Source organism: Ambystoma mexicanum, chromosome 7p (genome assembly GCF_040938575.1).
Source record: "Ambystoma mexicanum isolate Mex_15411 chromosome 7p, UKY_AmexF1_1, whole genome shotgun sequence".
Classification (NCBI taxonomy): Eukaryota; Metazoa; Chordata; class Amphibia; order Caudata; family Ambystomatidae; genus Ambystoma; species Ambystoma mexicanum.
The window spans coordinates 234,702,192-234,714,759 of NC_090939.1; positions in this window are offsets into that span (position 1 = coordinate 234,702,192).

Below are 12,568 nucleotides of genomic sequence, written 5' to 3' on the forward strand. Positions count from 1 at the left end.
TCGATTCTATAAATCCATTGTCTTGGTGAGTGATCCATGGTTGAATTACTTATTTTTTCCATCAACAGTAGAAGAAAAACTAGCATAAACTCTCCAATTGTTCCACAGTGGGGTGCTAGATGAACATCGTGCTGGTGACCTATGAGGTTGTGTTAACCCTCACCTATGCCTCTATGGTCTTCATGTGACCAACGTTGGTTGTGAAGTGCTGGGATTGAATAGCAACTCTGCAAGCAAGTTTCAGAATTGGCCTTGTGTTTTTATTGTATTTTATATTTTTGCTTTTTTCCCCATTAACTGAAAGAACAAAATTGTAAATCCTGTAGGCAATATGTCCTGGAAGCTTATGCATGTTTTGAGCAGGAATTCAGCACCGCTTTTTAGTTATTGCTCCACAATCAGTTCCAGAAGCTCACCTGCTGTGTGACATCTAAAGATGTGTTAATGCTCATCTCACCAAATTGGAGAAACAACTACAAACCAAGTCTTACTCAATAGGAAACCCCAGCAACGAGATGAAACACTGGACCAGGCTGCAATCTACCAAACCAGGTAAGGACTTTACAAACAAGACCAAGGAAGTGATTCATGCCTTGCACTCCACCCCCACCCCCCACCTCTCTTACCACTCACCAACTCCTCACTATGAATTCTTGTAATTTAACACCTCACTCACCCCCATCAGATGACCAACAAGGTCTAGTGTACTAAAAACCTCTTGCTATGTTGCATCTTCTGTCAACAACCAAACAGCACCCAACCCTGTGGCTGCAAACAGGGACTGCCTCTATGGCTAACTCGCCCCAGAGTATATCCTCCTCCCAGAACAGAGTTTCTTTTTTTAAAACCTTTATTTATTACTGGCAGAGAGGTATAACAGAGACATCAGAGGCAAGTCACACAGCGTAATGTCTTGGTTCACAAGGCAAAGGCAGTTAGAGGCATTGCAGGTACATCATACAAGTGTTGAGTATACATTGCGAGTGGCAGACAGGTTACCTCATAGGTCGCCTATAGTGGAGCTTGAGCACATAAATATGATCTGAAGCCAGCCCAGGTGTCACAAGGTCTGGAGCACATGGGCAGGGTGGAGATGTACAAGTCCTCGCACTCCTGCATCCAGGTCAAAGCCATTCTTTCCTACTGGGGGAGGGGGGTGTTTGTCCTTCCACTTTAATGGGATGGCCCTCTTGGTGATCAAGCACGCTGTATTCACGAATGCTCGGTGGGCCTTGCTGTGAATTGTTGGCAATATACCGAAAAGTGAACCTAGGGGGGGTTTGTTCCATCAGGCCATCCATTACTTCTGCCATCGTGTCTGCTACCTGGTTCCAGAATGCCCTCAGTTGTGGGCATGACCAGAACATATGTAGGTGGTCGGCTGGGGCATGCTGGTATCTGGGGCCACAGTGTGGCCGTGACTGGGCTATTTTGGACAATCTGGCTGGTGTGCAGTAGAGCCTGTTTAGGAGCTTAAACTGTATGAATTTAAACCTAAAGTTTATAGAAACTTTCTTGGTATGAGTACCCATTTGGGTCCATTGTTCATCAGTGAGATCAAAGCCCAGTTAGTGGGACCATCCCCGTCACTATTCGAGGAAGTTGAGGAAGTGGAATCTATTAGTATTTTGTATAGTGTGGACAGTGTGTGTCTGCAGTCCCCAGAATTAGCAATATATGCTAGGCATGTGGTCTCAGGGGGTTCTTCTGGATATGACGGCCATCTAGTCGATACGGCCGCCTGTAGCCTGGAGTATTGTAGTTCATCCCCTCTTGTATTACTGTGGCCAGGTTTCCAGGTTGATGGTGTGATAAATGTACCCTCTCAAAATATATCCGCCAGAGCCCTGTACCCCAGCCCTTCCCACTTCGTCTGGATCGCCTTGTCCCATGTCGGCTGCAGCTCTGGGAATTTCCACAGGGGGAGCCATTGATAGTAGGGCCTGTCAGTTCCTGAGTGGGTGAATATCATGTGCCACGCTCGGAGTGTGGAAGCAACTGGGTCGAATGGGCAGTCGTCATAGTAGTGTCGATCTAGTATCAGTGTTTAAGGTCCGAGTCTGCAGCAGCTAGTGTCTCAAGTTTAACATGTGGTGGGGCGCTGACATGGGGTACCAGAACGTGGTGAATTGCGCTTGAGCCACAATCGAGTACAGTCCTAGGTTAGGAGCTGTGAACCTTCCTTTTTCATATGAATACGTAATCACTACCCACTTTTTACAGATTGCACTAGAGTGCCATAGGAATTGCACAAGTATATTGTGTATTTGGGCAAAGAAGGGCTACCCTGGCCATATTGGAATGTTGGCGAATGTGTATAACATTTTGGGGAGCAGTGTCATCTTGGTTAGTGCTAGTTTAGTGGCTGGGGAGAGTGGAAGGGCTTTCCATTTATTTGTTTTGACTTCGGCATATGTTCTAAGCATGGTGTAATTTTCTTGCAGTAGAGAAACTCGGGATCGTGACACAACCACCCCTAAGTATTTAACTTGATTGTGTGACCATCAAAGAGATTAAGTTCCCTAGCAACTGAGGGTGTTGTTAGTGAGGGGGAATATCTCTGATTTAGTAACATTAATTGTGAAGCCAGAGACTTCCCCTATATGGGCAATATCTCTGATGATCGCTTCCAAGTGAACTAAGAGTTCTCTAATTTAGAGTAGGACATCATCGGCATAGATAGAGATGATCTGGGGGGGCAGCTTTGTTCCCTGATGTATTCCGCCATTGGCTTGATGGCTAGGGCAAAGAGGATAGGTGAGAAGGGGGAGCCTTGGCGAGTCCCTCTTTCCAGCTGGAATACAGTAGAAGTGTGTGAATTGACCCAGACCCTGGCGAGTGGTTGTGTGTATAAAAGTTTCATATATTGTATCATCTTGGGCCCAAATGCCATCTGCTCTGGGGTTTGAAAGAGGAAGTCCCAGGCCATCATCTCAAAGGCCTTTTGGCATATATTGTCACTCCCACCGCCTGAGCCTCAGGGTCGATTTCTGGCCATTACATTGAACAGCCGTCTAATATTGAGTGCAGTCGAACTCTCTGGGACGAATCCCGTTTGGTCAGGGTGAATTAGGAGTGTCATCAACGGCAGGATCCTTTTGGCCAGGACTTTAGCATAGATTGTAGTGTTGCTATTTATGAGGACTAGGGGCCGATATGAGCAACACAGATCTCTGGGTTTATCGGGTTTAAGCAATATCGTGATTCTGGCTCTTAGGGATTTCGGCAAGATATGAAATTATAGAGATTCCCCCCAAACTTGTAGAAGGATCTGGGATAGTACCGCCGCATATTCTTGGTAGGATTCAGCCGTAAGGCCGTCTGGGCCCAGAGCCTTATTTTTAGGGAGGTTGGAGATGACTGCTACTATCTCTTCAAAGGTGTTGGGAGTTCCAGTGCTTCTCTGGACTGGGGGCTGAGAATGGGTAGTGAAATGTCATGGAGTAATGCCTGTATAGCAGGTTTCCCTTTAGGTTGTGGTGCTGTGTATAATGCATGATAGAAGCCGCGGAATACCGTTACCACTTCCGAATCTGACCACTTACTGTTTCCCTGTGTGTCCTGGATACAGTCCACATGCCCCCGTCCTGTTTGGAACGGATCGCTCTTTCCAATGTCTTCCCCGGTCTGTCCCCTTCTCCGTATCACTTGGCCGCGCCCAGCGAAAGTATCAGGTTTCTCTCGTGGCATGGTCATTAAACATTTCCAGCTCTACGTGGATTTGTGCTAACAATGCGTGGTCAGAGGTACGAGAGTGTTCTTGTTCTGGCTTTTTTAGTATATTTTCGGATTTCTCAAGGTCCTGTCTAATGCCCTTGAGCACCCCAGCCTCCCTTGATATTGACATGCCCCAGATATATACCTTGAAGGCTTGCCATCTGGTGCTCTAGGTTGCGGCATCTGGTGTGTTTGTGGCAAAGAAGGTGTCAATGTCATTTTTGATGTCTGCTTGGAATACTATTTCCTGCAGTGTGCCAGATTTGAACCTCCATGTGCACCTTGACGGTGTGTCTCTATATTTCACAGTTAATGCTATCGGGGAGTGGTCGGACAAGGTGCGTGGTCTGATTTCTGCATCCAGCACTTTCCCCATTAATGAGCTAGAGATTAAGAAGATGGCTATTTGGGAAGCCATGTCATGCATTGTAGAATAGAAGGTGTATTCTCTGGCTAGAGTGTCAGTCTAGAAAAATGGATACCTCTCATATTTGACAGCAAACGTATTTTGGTGGCAGTGGGCCAACCATCTCATGCACGATATGACAGACATATAGGTTTCCGAGTTTGCCAATGAACGACCATTTTGATGTAACAAGGATCGCCATTTCGTTTTCTAACCATTGCTCATTGCTTTCTGTTCTTATTGCTTCGCAGCACATTTTCTGCTTACACTGCTCGACTGTAAAACATTGTTGTCTGCACGTGAAAGGACAAGGCCGCAGGGCCGTGAGGATAACAAGAGTTTGTTGAAACACAACATAGGTAGCGCCAGGAAAGAATGCCCGGCTCCCCCCCGAATGTATCCTTGAAGCAGAGCTGCAGGGCATTTAATCATTTCGCAGCTGCCAGCCAGTCTTGTTATATGGTAGAATATATTAGAATGAAGCAGCTAAAGGCTTGAATTATGCTCTTCTTATGTCCCCCCCTTTACTGAGCTCTGTACAGCGTGTCTGCTCCCAGGACACCAATAGCACCTCATAGATAGCAAGGTCTGGAATGCGACTCTTCCCCCGTATGTAGCTCGCTTCCAAGAACAGAAGCACTGTGTTCTGTTCAACAACTGAAAGATGCCTCCGCACTTGCAAATTGCATATTGTTACTAGAATAGATATTTGGAGGTGTCATAATTGTTTAAAGTGTCTATCATCACACTGAGTTCAAAGGAACCCAATAAAGGAGGGTGTTAAACATGTCATAGCTGATTGTATGATATGCATTTTGTATATATGTAACTGATGTACGTAATTTACTCTCTTGCGTCCCTCGAGGTCTAGAGATACACGTTGCGGGGCGTAAGACCGAGTTGGCCAACTGAGACTATTTGCTTTGCAATAAACCCTAGCTTTGGGAATACAACCTCGTGTCTGGCGTATCTATCGTGTGTGGTGACTCGCCTTGTTTCCATAGACGTAAGGGACCGCTAGGAGCCCCTTTCAAGATGGCACCCGAATAGGGACCCTCCCCCACTTGTTCCATCGCATAAATTGTAATTGAGTCAAGGCGGAGAATGGCGAGGACGGGACGATCGAGCCGGGATCAAGAAGTGTTCGGGGTGCCCTGTAGAAGTGATGAGAGATTCCTTTGCAGATCTGCACACATCTGATCCCTGATCGACGTGCCTGGCTAGAGAACAAAGAGGCGAGGGTCCCGAAATGAGGTGGAAGCCAAGAAATGCAGACACAACGTCATTGGTTGCGTCAGTATACAGACGACTTGTGTCCGAAAGGACAAATTGATTTATTAGGTGAGTCATTCCCCGATTCAAAATAATCCTGATATTGGTTGAGAGTTGACTTTGCAAAATCAAATGCCCTAGGTAAGGTTGATTAACCAGGGGGAAGGTTGAAACATGCCTGGGGTATTGTCCACCCTAGCAGGGTTTTTCCGCTGTGGTAGACAATCTTTGGAAGATGGCCAAATTGCACCACCTGGGGGAACGCCGGCATATGAGATGTATGTGAAGTATGGAGTGGGTGCAATAATATTCTGTGAGACTTGGCATAGGCAAACCAGAAAGCAACAAGACCATCAGTGGCCGATTAAGGTAGTTTTGAGATAGCGAGAATAGATAACTTGGAAAGGGTGTTGATAAGAAAGAAAGCGTGTCCTGCAGCATTTGATATCGTTAAGGACTGGCGAAGGGAAGCAATGCTCCGATTTAGAAGTAGAGCGAAGCATGCGCGCAGGCATAAATCGAAAGGAGAAGTATCGGAAGAAAAGGAAGAGGAGGAGTGGACTGAGAGTCTAAGGAGGTCAGGTAGACGTGACCAGTGAATATAGAAAAAATATACCCACAACGAGAATTGCACATAGCAGATGAATTGATAGAAAACATATTGACCCATACAAAATAAGGCCCAAGATCAGAAGTGAGGCCAAACACGTCAGTAACTAGTGCCCAAACCCCGCCCGTAGCCCAAACTCTCCCTCCTGTAGCTCAAGCCCTCCCACAGCCACAGACCACCCACATAACACTTCCTATTAGCCAACCAGGCCCACAGCAGACACTCCCTGTTCCCATTGTCCCACCTGCACCTCCCGCCTTAGATACAGACTCGGTACCGTCTGTTTCTCCCGGGGTTGAAGTTGAAACCACGGGGGCGAGAGGCGGGACTGAACAACGTGGATGCACGAGGGTAACTCGCAGTGCGATCAGCAAAGAAAGGAAGGTGGAATTGCAGCAACAGGCAGAGATGTATATAGCTGGGAAAGATGGGACGACAACATTGGCTTTGATATATGACTTCCGAAGAAGCAACGAAAGACAGGTAGTGTTGGAATGCATGGGTGAATATTTTGTGGAGAGATGGAAACAGTTAATTGGGAAATTACCACCGCAGCGATTGTTACATTTGAATGCATTAGCACGCTGTAGGGAGAGGGATGAAGAAGTGAGAGAACATGTATATGGACTTTTTGAACTTAAAGATGAATTAGATAATGATTATGCCGAAATGTTTACTACACCTGGGTACAGGGGTAAGGATATTGGGAGACATAGGAAGGGAATGCAGGGGTCACATAATGGACGGCAGCAGTTACCATCGCCGGGGCAGAAGGCGATGGTGGACGGATTATCGTTGTTAAAACAGGTGGGGGAAGACTTGAAAGCATGCCTACTGAAAACACAGGTGCTACTGCAGCAAGTAGCAAGACATAATAGAGGGAGAGGGAATGCACAAGGAAGGAGTAATTCGAATATGCATGGGGGAGCAGTGGGACCAAATCAGTGTGCATATTGTAAGGAGGAAGGACACTGGCGAGCGCAATGTCCGCATCTGCAGAATAGAAATGGGTCTGGTCAGAGGAGACAGCATAGAGGGCACCAAGGAGCGAATGGACCAAATAGGAATAGTATGCAGCACCACCACAATAATGGAGGTAATCAAAACCAAGCCCAAAACCAAAGTACCCCTAACCAGAGTCAGGGACAGCAAAACCAACAGTATGGAAACCAGAGTGGGGGAAATAGAGGGAAGAGTGGGAACGTTTTCAATACACAGCCAAATACGTATTACAGTAACAGTAATGATTACACATCGGACGACGTGTTATTTCCCCAATAGGACAGCCCAGGACAGGGGTTGGAACCAGTGTCTATTCCCGTGAATCAGAGAGGACCCTACGTAGAAATGAGAGTCGGGAATGAGGAGCACCGCTTTCTTGTAGATACAGGAGCGCAAAAGTGTTCAATAGACCATCACTTGGTTCCGGATATACCACTGTCAGGGCAAAAGAATGTTTCCGTAGGGTTTGCAGGTACACCAGTCATAAACCCAGTTTCCCAACCAGTCCCAGTTACTATAGGACCATTCACTGAACATTGTCCTTTCCTTTTAACAGAAAATTGTGGGGAAAACCTGTTTGGATTAAAATTTGTTGAAAAAATTTGGTTTCGTTATACATTGCACGGCAGACGGGGTGTTCCTAATGATTTGGCCAAAAGATGCCCCTGTGTCAGAATTCATGTCTGAAACTTTACCAGGGGAACTAAGTAAAGTGCCAACCTGTATATGGGCAATGCATGACAACGATGTAGGATGCTTGAAAATAGAGCAAGTAAAGATCATTTTGAAAGAGGGTGTTACCCTAACGCGAATTCCCCAATACAGAATTTCAGCTGAAGGTGAGAAAGGATTGAAGAGTATTGTTACAGATTTGGTAAAATTAGGGGTAATTGAAGAAATTACAGGCAGTACATGCCAGAGCCCGATTCTTCCAGTTTATAAAAAAGGAGGCAATGAAGTACCATACCATTTCATAATTGATTTGCGCGCGCTAAACAAAGTAGTAGATCCACAATTTCCTTTAGTGCCAGATGTCACTACAATATTGACAATGATACCTGTTTCAGCAGAATACTTTAGTGTAGTTGATCTAAAAAATGCATTCTTTAGCATTCCGGTAGACAAGGACAGCAGATATTTGTTCGTGTTCACATTAGGAGGATGATCATTTACATTCACGCGGATTCCGCAAGGTTACACGGAAAGTCCGAGTATTTACAGTAGAGCATTGAAAGAGCAGCTAGACATGCTAGACTTACCAGTGGGTTGCGTACTCTTGCAATACATAGACGATCTATTATTAGCTGCTGACACAGAGGAGATTTGTAAAGAAAGCACTGTATTACTACTGTCACACCTAGCGGCACATGGCCATAAAACTAGTTTGAAGAAATTTCAATATAATCGAAAGGAGGTGGCATATTTGGGCTACCTACTTTCGAAAGAAGGGAGAAGGCTAATGCCAGAACGCATAGAAAGTATTTCTTGTATGCCTATTCCAAAGACACAGAAAGGAGTCAGAGCCATAATAGGCATGGCTTCATATTGCCGACAATGGATCGGTAATTTTGCGTTAATTGTGAAACCGATGGTGAATTTGACTAGAAAGGATGTGGTTGTGCCTTTACAGTGGGATAAGGAATGTCAGAGCGCATTTGATCAATTGAAAACTGCATTATGTTCTGCTCCAGTTTTGGGCACACCAAATTATGAGAAGGTTTTTAGACTGTTTGTGTGTGAAAGTGAAGGATGTGCATTGGCGGTTTTGACACAGGAACATGGTGGAAGAAATAGGCCATGCGGCTATTTTTCTTCTGCACTGGACCCTGTAGCGCGCGCACCACCACGATGTTTGCGATCTGTCGAGGCGGCTGCTGCGTCAGTGAAACAAACGGTAGGGATGGTATTGGGGCATACTTTAATTCTGATGGTGCCACATGCCATAGACGTTCTATTAAATAGAACACAGACGCAACACCTCACCTCTGCTAGATTGACAAAATATGACATTATCTTGTTCGCGCCCCATATCCAAATTATGAGGTGTAGCGCTTTGACTCCTGCAGAATTAATGCCACTACCTATAAAAGAAATTGGTGAGAATGAATCACCCCCCCCCCATGATTGCTTAATGGTCACTATGGAAGAAACCAAGGGGAGAGTTGATTTTAGTGATACCCCACAGAAAGAGCCAGATGGAGAGTTATTTTGTGACGGTTCTTCTTTTAAATTATGTGATGGCATGACAACTGCTGCGTACGCTATCACTACCCTAGAGAGCGTTGTAGAAAGCAAAAGAATCCCCTACAACTCGGCACAAGCCGCAGAGATAATAGCATTGACCAGAGCCTGCGAGATTTGTGAAAATTTGAATGTGAATATATATACTGATAGTATGCTTTTGGGGTGGTTCATAACTTTGGTCGACTCTGGGCTGAGAGAGGGTTTTTGACATCACATGGTGCCAGAATTCAACATGGCCCTTTGATTGTACGATTGCGGACTGCACTCACGCTTCCAAAGCGCCTAGCAATAGTGAAATGCGAGGCACACAAAAAGGTAACATGCAAAGTAGGAGAGGGAAACGCGTTTGCAGACAAAATTGCGAAACAAACTGCCACTAATTTAAATACCATAATGATGACGGTTCAGACTGAGGAAGTACCCTGTATGATAGAAAATGGAGTTGCCACTGTCAAAGAAATGCAGGCCGAAGCTACGGCCGATGAAATACAAGGGTGGGCAGAGGGCTCTGCTGAGTTAGATCTGGAGAGTTGTTGGGTGGACAAGGGAACTAGAAACTGGATGTTGCCAAATTCGTATGTGACTGCAATGGTCACAATGGCCCACAGCCCTACTCACATCTGTGCGAAAAAGATAATGCAGCACCTATCTACAGTATGGCAGAATGTAAACATAAAGAAGAATGCAGAGAGATTGGTGCAGAACTGTATCACATGTTTACAACACAATGTAGGTAAGGGAACAGTGACTCCAATAGGCAGTTTTGGCCCACCCTCTATGCCTTTTGAGGTGATCCCTTTTGATTTCATAGAGATGGAGAGATGCCAAAATTTGAAATATGTCTTAGTGGTGATCTGTGCATTCAGCAAGTGGGTGGAGGCATATCCCTTAAAAGACTGCACAGCAATGAGCACGGCAAAAGTAATGCTTAAAGAATATTTTTCCCGTTTTGGCTTGCTCCGTGTCCTATGGTCATATAATGGCCCACATTTTGTGGGCGCAGTGGTGTTACAGATATGTGCGGGTCTTCAGATTGATAAGAGATTCCATAGTCAAGGCATCCGAGTTTGGCCGGTCTTGTGGCGAGGCACAACGGATTCTCAAGTCAAAAATAAGTAGGATATGTGCAGGAAGCAAGTTGAGTTGGGTGGATGCATTACCAATAGCGCTATTATGCATGCGTACGTCTGTACAGGCTAAAACTGGGCTCTCCCCGTATGAAATCGTAATGGGGAGGCCGGCAAATGTTTGGTGCGCACCTCATCCAAAACGACTTAGAGAGGTAGAACATCCTGTTCTTAGTACTTATTGTGGCCTTTTAATGCAGAAATTGAGTTTGATTCATCAGCAGGTGCAGGAGGCTTTACCAGTGAGACTGGGTGCTGCTTAAAATTTTTGAAAGAAAGTCATCGTTAGCACCCAGTTGGTGTGGCCCCTATCAAGTACTCTTGGCAACGCAGACGTTGATACGGGTGGATGGACGGAAGTTGTGGATCCATGCCACCCATGCCAAAAAGATTCCAACTTCACTGAAAGACTTGCCTGACCCAGCCGACCGGGAAGAGACAGCGGTCTTAGAAACGAAAGACACTGTTGCCAGTAAGCCGCCACCAAATCTGCCCAAGCGAGAAGTGAAACTCGAAACAAAGCCTGAGACGATTGCCAAAAAGGGGGAAGTGCCCCAACGTTGCCCAGCAGAATCTACATCACTGTTGGCCGACACGAAATCTGCCTTGCAAATACCAGTAGAAACTAAACGTGTACCCCTTTGGCGCCCACCAGCACTTGCCAGCATGCCAAAGACTGAATCTGCATCACTGGCCCGGTGCACACCAGCACCTGCAGTAGCGCCACAGGCTGACTTTGAGCCTGAATCTGGAAGTGCATCGGCACTGTTCACGGATCACACAATACCAGGAGTGAGGCGATACAATTTGCGGCCTCGAAAGACAAAGTGATCCACAGTTCTTTGGTGTTTATGTCAACCTCTGGTTCCGCACATGGACGGAGAAGGAACTAGAGGTGTAGAGGAGAGAAGCGTGAGAATTGTGCAGGCCGGACAATTCAAGACTCGCGGCTCCTCGGTGCAATCATAAAAGTACATGTGTCCTGAACCAGAGCGGACAAGCTGGGTGCACATGGTACTAAGGTAATAGATAACTGATCAAAAGGTCACTGAGCAGTATGAGAAAGGACAAGTGATCTTGCCTAAAAACAAAATAAGCAAATCTAGGCTATAAAGGACTGTCAGAACTAAACTGTGACAAATGCGTTCAACTTATTGACATCAGAGAAAGTGCAACGAAGAGAGATATCCACGACGAACTCTAATAAGGAAGAAGAAGGACGATGAGAAACATGTCGGGACCGGTTTCAGCCTTCTCCGGCACCGCTGCTGAGAATGAGTCAATTGTAAAGACTGTAAGCTTAAGGAAAACGCATGGTAAAAAGAATTGTATGCTGGCACTGACAATAATTATGTGCTTTATGAGTGTGGTAGCACCAATAACGACAGCCCTAGTATTATGGTATGTGGAATCGATACACCCATTGGGAATGTTTTTACCAATAGTTAATATATCCACTACTGAAAGCCCGTTTCAGGTGATTACTTATACCCTGTCCCCGGAAGAAAGACACAGGGAAGGGTTTGGGAACAACACGTTGTTATTAATTATGAATATGACACATGCAATTCTAAAGAAAACAAATTGCTGGGTATGTGCCCATTTACAGCAGCACGCTGGGAAAGGAATAGGTCGGTATGTACAGCCATTACCATTAAGTTCTGCATGCAGTGCATCTTTAAGTGCAATGTTCTATGGGAAATGGAATAAGAGTAATACGGGTCACTTAGACAGAACAAACATGAATGAGTTTGAGGAAATAATATTGAGGCCTGTGGGTTGTTCCATATTCCATAAAGCACAAGTGATGACCCCAGAGCCTACGAGGAAAAGTATGCGAAAGATAACACGACAAAATAGACAAGATAGTTTGTCCCCACCAGTTAAAACATCAGTGATGACGTTTCGTGTAAGAACAGACGGGAACAAAGATGCAGTTCCCCCTTCTTACATGGTGAATTATAACCCAAGAACTGTCCCTTTTTGTCTAAAAAAGAAAGGCTCCTTTTCAGTCGGAATATTTACTGGGTGCATGAATACAGTGGTATTAAAATGGGAAATAGAACCAGTATATGTGGGAGATCCAGTTTATTTTATATGTGGAGAGAAAGCATATCCTTGGTTGCCCAGAAACTGGGGAGGTACGTGTTACCTAGGTCTACTGTTCCCAGGAGTGTTTCTCTTAGAAAC